Source organism: Plasmopara halstedii (assembly GCF_900000015.1).
Source record: "Plasmopara halstedii genome assembly, contig: Scaffold_816, whole genome shotgun sequence".
Taxonomy (NCBI): domain Eukaryota; phylum Oomycota; class Peronosporomycetes; order Peronosporales; family Peronosporaceae; genus Plasmopara; species Plasmopara halstedii.
The window spans coordinates 1,353,545-1,353,952 of NW_020187732.1; positions in this window are offsets into that span (position 1 = coordinate 1,353,545).

The window sequence follows — 408 nt, forward strand, 5'->3', positions numbered from 1 at the left end:
TAGGCGCCACTGCTGCAAAATTGCCCAGGCGCCGTGGACTCTTTTGATCCAAAAGATCAGGACATCCCGCGTCATCAGACGCCCCCGCGCTTTTCGGCAATAGCCAGGGAAGTAAAAAAGCCACGAGCTGAGCCCAAGCAATTGCCCTGGGCTCTTGCGTTCGCAGAAACAAAGCTCGCGGGAGCGCTCGGGATTAACCCATACGTCGCAAGCGACTATCCAAAGGAAGTCGACGGCGTGCCTTGAATTTTCCAAACTCAAATCGGAGGTGTCGCTCCACACGCACGTCCGCTTCCTTGTGGATCAACTGTAAGTTATACAGTGAGGAAAGCTCCCGGTGCCGTCGCACTCATCGCTCAAAGAGCGCTTCGTCATCTGTAGCGCTTTCGCCAGGGGCGAGCACTACAG